This window comes from Anomaloglossus baeobatrachus, chromosome 2 (assembly GCF_048569485.1).
Source record: "Anomaloglossus baeobatrachus isolate aAnoBae1 chromosome 2, aAnoBae1.hap1, whole genome shotgun sequence".
Taxonomy (NCBI): Eukaryota; Metazoa; Chordata; class Amphibia; order Anura; family Aromobatidae; genus Anomaloglossus; species Anomaloglossus baeobatrachus.
Genome location: NC_134354.1, coordinates 411,910,756 through 411,921,518, shown reverse-complemented (window position 1 = coordinate 411,921,518; position 10,763 = coordinate 411,910,756).

The following is a 10,763-nucleotide window of genomic DNA, read 5'->3' as shown; positions in this document are numbered from 1 at the left end:
CCCTTATGTGTATGTTATTTTTTTACTCACTAGTCAGAATGCACAAGTCAATCATCTTAAAGAGGACCTGTCCCCAGGTCAAAACTAACTAGTTTTTGCTTTTTTTTTTTACTTTTTCTGCTTCCAGAGTACTCTCTTTTAATGTCCATTTTATAGTTCCAGAGATATAAAACTTTATTTTTTAGTGTAACATTTTATGGTTCTTGTCAAGGAAGTGTTTCCTCAAGGATGGAAATAAGGGGGGATGGTAGGTGAGGCATTTGGTCAGGGCGCAGTCAGCAGTGAAGGCTTCATGAGGCTGCCTTTGTCTTTTGCATGAAAAATTAAGTCAAAACTCCTAAAATTACAAATGTTTAATTAATCAGTCTTAAAAGGGGAGAAATCCCAACATCAGATTTATAATAATAAAATAGATATCCAAGAGTACAAGGGAGGGGCCTGACCCTTACTTCGCCCTAGACTCACCCCTTCCTTGCCGCGGAGGTTGGCACCCTACAATCCTGCGCATTTGGCGCCCCCACTCAACGAAGACTATCCCTGCGGGCCCTGGAGTGACCCTAACAGTATGAGGTGATAGTACTACAAGGAATTAAGTTCAAACAATGAACCAACATTCAGATCTCAAATATGTAAGAAAAATATACTATGGCCAATATAATAAAATTGGAGACAATAGTGGGATACAATGACCCAAAAAAGACCACTCAATGATGAACTAGCGGTTCCAACCAGAAACCACCCGACGCGTTTCCCCTCATCTATTTGTGGTTCTTCAGGAGTGGAAAATATAGTTAGTTCAAAAACACCAATAGATAACTGATAAATGCTGGTGGTCCCACGTAACACTGACAGTCAGTTATCCCCAGATATTTCCAGTCCAACAGAAAAACGGGGGGGCTATATTCAGCATCTAGACAATCTCAAGATATAGAACCAGGTCTCTAACACCCATCCGGGTAACAAGAGTCAACCAGGGTATCTATATATAGATATATATATATATATATATATATATATATATATATATATATACAGTTAGGTCCAGAAATATTTGGACAGTGACACAAGTTTTGTTATTTTAGCTGTTTACAAAAACATGTTCAGAAATACAATTATATATATAATATGGGCTGAAAGTGCACACTCCCAGCTGCAATATGAGAGTTTTCACATCCAAATCGGAGAAAGGGTTTAGGAATCATAGCTCTGTAATGCATAGCCTCCTCTTTTTCAAGGGACCAAAAGTAATTGGACAAGGGACTCTAAGGGCTGCAATTAACTCTGAAGGCGTCTCCCTCATTAACCTGTAATCACTGAAGTAGTTAAAAGGTCTGGGGTTGATTACAGGTGTGTGGTTTTGCATTTGGAAGCTGTTGCTGTGACCAGACAACATGCGGTCTAAGGAACTCTCAATTGAGGGGAAGCAGAACATCCTGAGGCTGAAAAAAAAGAAAAAATCCATCAGAGAGATAGCAGACATGCTTGGAGTAGCAAAATCAACAGTCAGGTACATTCTGAGAAAAAAGGAATTGACTGGTGAGCTTGGGAACTCAAAAAGGCCTGGGCGTCCACGGATGACAACAGTGGTGGATGATCGCCGCATACTTTCTTTGGTGAAGAAGAACCCGTTCACAACATTAACTGAAGTCCAGAACACTCTCAGTGAAGTAGGTGTATCTGTCTCTAAGTCAACTGTAAAGAGAAGACTCCATGAAAGTAAATACAGAGGGTTCACATCTAGATGCAAACCATTCATCAATTCCAAAAATAGACAGGCCAGAGTTAAATTTGCTGAAAAACACCTCATGAAGCCAGCTCAGTTCTGGAAAAGTATTCTATGGACAGATGAGACAAAGATCAACCTGTACCAGAATGACGGGAAGAAAAAAGTTTGGAGAAGAAAGGGAACGGCACATGATCCAAGGCACACCACATCCTCTGTAAAACATGGTGGAGGCAACGTGATGGCATGGGCATGCATGGCTTTCAATGGCACTGGGTCACTGTGTGTCACATTTTGGATAACAAGGATACATATGGAGTCATTAGGAGAGATCCGACTGTGGGGGTCAATCAGAAACTCCATTCATTGCTTGAGGAGGCACAATCTCAGAGACTGATCTCAAAAAATGAAATGGACTTCATGTATTCTAAATTCCCGGTATTACCGGTCTTTTACTCCCTGCCAAAGGTGCATAAGAGGGTGGACCCCTTACGCGGATGCCCGATAGTGTCGGGGGTCGACTCCTTTACACAAAATAGCAGCATCTATGTGGACAGGGTTTTGAGGAGTTTTGTCACAGCACTACCTTCATCCACCAGCTCAGGGGTACAGCGATGGGGAGCCCATGTACTCCCACTTACGCTAACCTCTACCTGGGCTGGTGGGAGGATACCATCGTTTTTGGCGAGGAGACGTCTTGGTGGAGCCCCCATATAACATTCTGGGGGCGTTATATTGATGACGTGCTGGTACTGTGGTCAGGTGGAGAAGGAGAGTTTAGGAGATTTGTGGGCGACCTAAATAAGAACAAACTGGGCCTGAGGTTCACATCAGACTTTAAGAAGGATAAGATTGATTTTTTGGATATATCAATCTTTAGGGATGCCCAGGGTAAGATCCAAACCAGAACCTTCCGTAAACACACATCAACTAATAGTTTTCTCCACTGGCAAAGCCATCACTCCCTGAGTCTTAGGAGAGGGATAACGAGAGGGCAATACCTTCGGATGAGAAGGAACTGTTCCTCCAACACGGACTTTCACCATCAAGCGGGGGACCTGAAAGGAGGTTCCTATGTAGGGGTTACCCTGAACAGGAGTTGAGCGCAGCTTATAAGAACGCAGTTACAACACCGAAAAGCGCCACCCTGCAGACTAGGATTAGGGATGCAACCCAAGTGATGAGGCTCATCGGGGATTTCGATGACCGATCGGAGGATGTTCGTAGGATTCTTGGAAAGTACTGGGAAATCTTGAAGGCGAACCCGGATATTGCGGGCTCCATACCTCCCTCCCCCTCCATCACATTTAGATGAGGTAGAACCATCCGGGACAGGTTGGTCCACAGCAATTATTGCTCTCCATCTGGATCAACCTGGCTTGACACTAGAAAAGTGGGTACGTTCAGGTGCGGGAGATGCACTTTTTGCAAATATGTCAAACGGGGAGATCGGTTTCTCAGTGAAGTAACAGGGAGAACATACTTCAATAGGCAATTTGCTAACTGCACCACGGTTGGTGTGATCTACCTCTTTAAGTGTGATTGTGGGAAGGAGTATGTAGGGAAGACAAAACGCGAATTCAAGAAACGGATAGGAAATCACATTGGGGATATTAGGAATGCCAGGGATACTCCCATATCGAGACATATCAGGATGGAACATGGGGGTGGACTGGATGGCTTTGCTTTTAATGCCATTGAGGTGGTCCCAACACCGGATAGGGGTGGCAATTGGGACAGACTCATCCTGCAGAGGGAGTCCCGATGGATTCACAGGTTATGTACTGTGAATCCATCCGGACTCAATGAACAGTTACATTTTGGATGTTTTCTATAGATCCTCCTAATATACCGTACATCTCCACTAGTCCCAGTGTTTTTAATGGGTGTCTCCTTGCTGCTTTTGCCCATAAATCTGCCCTATTCTCATTAGACTGCGTTTCTGTCATGCCTATTATTCCGCAAAGGATTTGGCTTGAATTATTTACCTGATTTGAGGTTTTTGTATTTGTCTCTTGATATCTACCTTTTCACCATAGTTACCTTTAATGGGATAAGGACTCTAACACACAAAAATAATTTTTTTTTAACATATCATCTCACCTTAATTTTATAACCCCCCTTAATGGCTGGACATTAGTTACTCCTGTTATGCATACAATATTTTGCCCCTAGCACCGCAGTCCTATATCTATAGGCCTTAGTAACTGTGCTTATTTTCTTCCCTCCGTGTAACTTGAGAGAGGGGGGCGTTACCGGAGGTGTAGGCTGGTCCTCTATCCATATGAACGCCTCCCTGTTTGTGTTCCAGTATTGGGTGCATGCAGTGCGCATGCGCGAGTACGCGTCATCGGGGAGTCCCGTTCACGTGACCGCAGCCGGCTGGGACACGTGATATTATTGTTTTTTTACCCTGGTGCCCGGGAATGGGCGGTGGTTTCTGCGCGTGCGCGGGTTCACGTCATCGGGGATTCCCTGATCACGTGACCGCGGCACATGGAGGTGCGGAAGTGCTGCACCCGGATATGCACACTTCGCTGGAGCATATGTCTTCTAACGGACAGGCCAGGAGGGGTTAACTATATGCCCTATTACAGGTGAGAATGTTTAAGACATGCTCTATAAATAGGTGAGCAGTATGCGGGCGTTCCTTTGCCCCCTGAATCTGCACCTTAGCACTCTAACTGCTTCTGGACTGGAGGATGGCGAACTGAGGAGCTTACTGTTTGCTGTTATGGGGTCATTGGACCCGCTGTATACCTAGGGAGTCCTGTGAAGAATGTCCTTATCTGTCATACACTGAGGCTTAAGATAAGTGGCTAATGCCTTATGTTTTGAACAATTGTTGTTTTTTTCCCCTTTAAATTTGTCCCAACATTATATATATATTTATATAGACACCCTGGTTGACTCTTGTTACCCGGATGGGTGTTAGAGACCTGGTTCTATATCTTGAGGTTGTCTAGGTGCTGAATATAGCCCCCCCCCCGTTTTTCTGTTGGGACTGGATATATCTGGGGATAACTGACTCTCAGTGTTACGTGGGACCACCAGCATTTATCAGTTATCTATTGGTTTTTTTTAACTAACTATATTTTCCACTCCTGAAGAACCTCAAATAGATGAGGGGAAACGCGTCGGGTGGTTTCCGGTTGGAACCGCTAGTTCATCATTGAGTGGTCTTTTTTGGGTTATTGTACCCCACTATTGTCTCCAATTTAATTATATTGGCCATAGTATATTTGTATTACATATTTGAGATCTGAATGTTGGTTCATTGTTTGAAATTAATTCCTTGTAGTACTATCACCTCATACTGTTAGGGTCACTCCAGGGCCCGGAGGGATAGTCTTCATTGAGCGGGGGCGCCAAATGCGCAGGCTTGTAGGGTGCCAACCTCCGCGGCAAGGAAGGGGTGAGTCTAGGCCGAAGTAAGGGTCAGGCCCCTCCCTTGTACTCTTGGATATCTATTTTATTATTATAAATCTGATGTTGGGATTTCTCCCCTTTTAAGACTGATTAATTAAAAATTTGTAATTTTAGGAGTTTTGTCTTAATTTTTCATGTTTGTACTTCTAAGCTATTTTTTCTAGATTAAACCAACTGTCTTGATGGCAGGATTTTTGTCAGGGCCTGTGAATCGGGAGCAGTGGGCACTGGATGCAAGGGATGCCTTTTCTGACTGTGTGACTAATTCTGATACCCCAAAAACCTCAAATATTAGAAACATTTTCCAAGAACTTACAGGCTGTTATAAGGATAATTTAAAATCTTGGTGGGAAATACAATCCCTGGAGAACTATATTAAAAACAAAATTGTTCCTAGGGGTTTAAGAATAAATCTTACTCCATCTAAACGTTACAGGTCCCAAGAAGCTCTGACAGCCTGGGACAAGGAACTGACTGAGAGTTCTATACGTTTGATGGGCGTACTCCTGAAGGAGGAGAGGAACATATTCGATTATACATCAAGGAGGTTAACCACACTAACTGAGGAGGCTCTTAAGTTTAAAACTGATATAGACTTCCCAAGAAAGGAAGCTGCTTTGCAGTTTGCGATTGAAAAGTTTCAAAATTCTATCAAGGATCGTAACCAAAAGCAGTTTAGCAGGGACTTGCTGGAGTTTCAGGAGGGTAGGATCTACTCTATGCTCCAGGGGGACCCTGTCGAGGTTCCAAGGGATAGATCTACATCAGATACGGATATGTCCGATACTGAGAAGTCTGATACGGCCTCTGCGGACATCGAAAGGGGAGCCAGACTTAAATCCAGTTATCAAACCATTGGTCCCTCCAAAAAGGGGAAATGGGGAAGATTCACAAGAAAGAACACAGGCCAAAAAGTGGACTCTTCCCCCTTTCCTCATGCTTCCTCTTCTACCTCCTCGGCCTCGGGTGCGTCCTCCTCTTTTTTAGAGCAGAGAACCCATCAGAATTTTTACAATCTGAGGAACAACCTTGCGAGAATGAATTACAGATGAGCCCTAGAGATGACAATTGCATCATCAACTTAACCTCTCGTACACTCACCCCCTTTGAATGCCAAGTTCTATCCAAGGGTCTTTCGTTCGTCCCTACAAACTCATTTGATGAGTTTGGTTGGATAAAGGATATCAACCTCTTTTCACGTAAACTCAAATGGAGGCGTTTCTTTAATTGTCATGATAAACAGGAATGCCTAATGCTGGGAATATCTGAGGAAGACCTCCCGGACTTTAGGACTCTTAAGTGACCTTTGGAGTGAGAGTCTTGCAGTTCCGGGACATGGCCCCTTTACAGACTTAAGACCCAAAAGTCAAAAAATGCCACCGAGTTCTGAGGTTAATAGTTTTGATATCTTCACTAAATTAGTGACGGACGAGCTTGGCCAACTTAAGAGAAGAGGTTGGACCTCCAGGGGCAATTTGAGGAGGGAGGAGAGGGAAGCACTGGAAACTCTAATGAAAGATGATGCAATTGTCATAAAGGTATCTTTAGGGGTAAGGGCGGTAATTTGGTGGTAATTTAGGCGGTAATTTAGCGGTAATTTAGGGGTATTTGGCGGTAATTTAGGGGTAAGGGCGGTAATTTAATGGTTATGACTCATAGCCAGTATAAGAGGATGTGCTGTCACATTTTGGATAACAAGGATACATATGGAGTCATTAGGAGAGATCCGACTGTGGGGGTCAATCAGAAACTCTATTCATTGCTTGAGGAGGCTCAATCTCAGAGACTGATCTCAAAAAATGAAATGGACTTCATGTATTCTAAATTCCCGGTATTACCTGTCTTTTACTCCCTGCCAAAGGTGCATAAGGGGGTGGACCCCCTACGCGGACGCCCGATAGTGTCGGGGGTTGACTCCTTTACACAAAATAGCAGCATCTATGTGGACAGAGTTTTGAGGAGTTTTGTCACAGCACTACCTTCATACTTGCGTGATACTTCGGACCTGCTCTTGAAACTGGAGGATGTGGCTATAGAGGACAATATCTTTTTTGCCTCAATTGATGTGGAGACCCTCTATAGCTGCATTCCATATGATCTGGGTATCACTGCAGTGGAGCATTTCCTCAGTACAAGAGGTATACAGTTCTCTGCACATAATCAATTTATTATTGCCATCCTAGACTTTATCCTTAAGCATAATGTTTTCAGATTCGATGGGAGATTTTTCCACCAGCTCAGGGGTACAGAGATGGGGAGCCCATGTGCTCCCACTTACGCTAATCTCTACCTGGGCTGGTGGGAGGATACCATCGTTTTTGGCGAGGAGACATCTTGGTGGAGCCCCCATATAACATTCTGGGAGCGTTATATTGATGACGTGCTGGTACTGTGGTCAGGTGGAGAAGGAGCGTTTAGGAGATTTGTGGGCGACCTAAATAAGAACAAACTGGGCCTGAGATTCACATCAGACTTTAAGAACGATAAGATTGATTTTTTGGATATATCAATCTTTAGGGATGCCCAGGGTAAGATCCAAACCAGAACCTTCCGTAAACCCACATCAACTAATAGTTTTATCCACTGGCAAAGCCATCGCCCCCTGAGTCTTAGGAGAGGGATAACGAGAGAGCAATACCTTCGGATGAGAAGGAACTGTTCCTCCAACACGGACTTTCACCATCAAGCAGGGGACCTGAAAAGGAGGTTCCTATGTAGGGGTTACCCTGAACAGGTGTTGAGCGCAGCTCATAAGAATGCAGTTACAACACCGAGAAGCGCCACTCTACAGACTAGGATTAGGGATGCAACCCAAGTGATGAGGATCATCGGGGATTTCGATGACCAGTCGGAGGATGTTCGTAGGATTCTTGGAAAGTACTGGGACATCTTGAAGGCGGACCCGGATATTGCGGGCTCCATACCTCCCTCCCCCTCCATCACGTTTAGACGAGGTAGAACCATCCGGGACAGGTTGGTCCACAGCAATTATTGCTCTCCATCTGGATCAACCTAAATAAAATTTTAAACAAAAAATGTGGTCATGAATAGAGTTGAGCGTTGTTCGCTGTTCGTGGTTCTCCAGTTCGCGGTTCGAGTGATTTTGGGGGCTGTTCTAGATCGAACTAAAACTCGAGCTTTTTGCTAAAAGCTCGATAATTCTAGTTACGTTCGAGAACGGTTCTAGCAGCAAAAAGCCAAGCTAATTACTAGCTCTTTTTTTCGCTGTAATAGTGTAAGTCACTCTGTGACTCACACTGTTATGAAATTTCAGCGTATACTGTGCGGGGACTGGGCATTCAGATCACTACTGCTGGGATAATGGCGATCGCTATTTTTTTTTTTTCCTTGTCGTCCTTCCCTAAGCGTGCGTGTAGTGGGGCGGGCCAGCATGTCAGCCAATCCCAGACACACACACAGCTAAGTGGACTTTTAGCCAGAGAAGCAACAGCATGTGTGATAGGATGTCCATGTCACATGACCCTGCATTATAAATACGGTCATCTGCCCGTCTGGACGCCATTATCTGCCTTCTGCGTCTGGGTGTCAGTCACCGCAGGTGCAGCTCCTGTCTCCGATACTGCTGTGTACGCTCTACACACAGCGCTATACAGAATAGGGATAGAAGTTTCTTTCAGCCCTTGTAAGGGCTAATAACAGCAGGCTCAGAGCCATAGGTTACAGTCAGGTCCGTGGAAAGAGGTTGTAACAGCTACAGATAAGAGCGTCTGTGCAGCTAAGGTCAGGGAATTCCTTGCTGCATTTCCTGGCTTCCTTTCCACTACACGGACCCACAACCCGGCCACTGTACCCTCCTGTCCTTTGCAAACTCAAGCTCATTGTTACTAAGCCATTATACTAGCAAACACTGAGGAAACTTAGTGGCATCCTAAAAGTGGCTGTTGGACTTCCATTTGTGTCCCACTAGTGCAAATCTATTTGCAGCACCTCTGCATTGCACACTCAAACTCATTTTTACTAAGCTATTATACTAGCAAACACTGAGGAAACTTAGTGGCATCCTAAAATGGCGGTTGGACTTCCATTAGTGTCCCACTAGTGCAAATCTATTTGCAGCACCTCTGCATTGCACACTCAAGCTCATTGTTACTAAGCCATTCTAATAGCAAACTGTGCTGCCAGTTAAAGGCCCGTAGTTGCATTGTCAGGGATAGTTATTGTTTTTTATTCTGCTGTTAATAAAGCTAGACCACCGCTGCAATCTACACCACCTCATAATTTTTACTACCACATTTTCAGTGCACAATCTTGTCGCAATCAAAATGAGTGGCAAAATGACAGATGCTGGTGGAAAGGGGACCAGGCGTGTTGGAAAAGGAAAAAAAAGGGTTTGTCCGTGGGGAACGTGGCAAAGCTCCATTAACATCTGCTGAAGATAGACCATCTTCCAGCAAAAGTAAGATGTCTACTACTTACCGTGGATAATCCGATGTGCTTCCTTTTTTACGGACACGAACAACTGGAACAAAGGTAGATGATGGCCAAAAAAAGAAAATGCTTTAATGGATCTCAAGTGGTCCAACAAGTGCCCTCTCCGCCAACCTCAACTACCGCATCCAAAAAAGACCAGTCCTCTGAATTGTCATCCCAATCACACTTGCTTTCTCCCAGCTCTGAAGTCTCCATCCGCCCTGCACAGTATGATGGAACAGAGATGGCGTCTGCAGAGCTGTTCAATCACACTATAGCCTGGGAATCAGAGGTCTGCTCCCAAGCTACAGTGAGTACAGACCAAGAAATGGTCTGCAGTGATGCCCATAACCTTTGTGACTGAGAGTCAGGCTTTGATGACCAAGTTCATGAGCATAATGTTGACCCTTATTCACAAACTGAAACACCTGTTGTAATAGACAATGAGGAACATACTGATGCTGATGAGACGCAGATACCAGATTGGGATGACAACTTAAATATTCGTTCAGGGCAGGAAGAGGCTCGGTCTGAGGGGGAAGGGGAGTGCAAACACAATGCTTGATGAGGAACTTCTAGATCCCACCTACTGCTAGAGATGAGCGAACCGGTCGCGGTTTGGCTCGAGGTTGGTTCACCGAACGGAGCGCCCGTTCGACGAACCAAACTCGAACTGCATAGGAAACAATGGCAGGCAATCACAAACACATAAAAACACCTAGAAAACACCCTCAAAGGTGTCCAAAAGGTGACAAACAACTCACAACACAACACAAACACATGGGAAAGTGACAAGGACAAATTCTCATGTGAAAACAAAACAGCGTTACGAGGAAAAAGAGGACGAGACACAGATATAGGCATGGCATGCCCTTCTAAAATCATGTAAAACACCGCAAGGTGACTCCAAGCGGAGTCTCCCTTTTTTCCAAAAACTGGGCCACACAGACACCCCTTCAGTGGCAGCACTTGTGCCCCAGTTGTACACTTCACAGCTAGATTTGCATCAAGCACATTCAAAAATACGCCATACTTAACCGTCCCCAGGATGACACCGGGGTAGGTAGCAAAGTCTTTCCTGATCCCAGCTCTGTTCATCTTGGCTTCTTTTAAAAACAATGTAAGCAAGGGTTACTCCAAGCGGAGTCTCCCTTTTTTCCAAAAATTGTGCCCCACACAC